This window comes from Oryctolagus cuniculus, chromosome 16, assembly GCF_051225735.1.
Source record: "Oryctolagus cuniculus isolate XC-2025 breed Fujian yellow rabbit chromosome 16, ASM5122573v1, whole genome shotgun sequence".
Taxonomy (NCBI): domain Eukaryota; kingdom Metazoa; phylum Chordata; class Mammalia; order Lagomorpha; family Leporidae; genus Oryctolagus; species Oryctolagus cuniculus.
In genome coordinates this window covers 7,282,452-7,283,137 of record NC_142882.1, presented here as the reverse complement: position 1 = coordinate 7,283,137, position 686 = coordinate 7,282,452, and the positions used below count along the sequence as shown (strand labels likewise).

The 686-nt window shown below is 38.8% G+C and overlaps 1 pseudogene; it reads left to right on the top strand.

The window, feature by feature from the left end:
* Positions 1–249: 249 nt before the first annotated feature.
* Positions 250–451, top strand: LOC127485253 (phosphatidylinositol N-acetylglucosaminyltransferase subunit Y-like; annotated as a pseudogene).
* The last annotated feature ends 235 nt before the right edge of the window (positions 452–686 follow it).

Below are 686 nucleotides of genomic sequence, written 5' to 3'. Positions count from 1 at the left end.
TTCTGGTGTGCCCTCTCTCCAAGAAGCTGCTCAGATATGAAGCATTAATCAATGACATGAGTAATGAATGCTGAGAAAAGCCTATCCAATCACTGACAGGATTCCTAACTTCATGCCACAGGCAGCAAGGACAACCCAAAAAATAAAGAAACAGAGCAGCAATAGATTATACTTTTTAAAAAACACACCTACATTTTCTCAATACCATATTCCTTTTAAAACAAGCTGACAGGTAATAAGTTCAAGAGAATGTTTCTGTCTCTTCTTATGCTGATAGTCCTTATTCCACTGACTTCTCCAGCTGGACTTAGGGGGAAGAAAATGTCCCACAGGCTATCTCAGTACCACCAGCCTCTGCTTCTACAGTTTGTTCCTGTCAAATCCCATAGCAGTCCATGTGTTCTTGCACCTTTAGACTTGGATGGGCATTAAACTCTTCAGGCCTAGCTAAGGCAACCAGAGTCAAGGTGGTATACAAATTCATGACATGTCAGGCATTCATCTCTTAAAGTTCTACTTGGTAGAAATACTGGAGCTCACTAATTGAGAAAACCAATTATCATGTTCATCTTGATGCAATGACAAGAACACAATGCAATTTCTCTGACACTGTGGTTAAAAAATAAAAAAGAATAACCTGAATCCAATCTTCTATCTATCAAAGCAGTCTGAAGAACATTTTACAA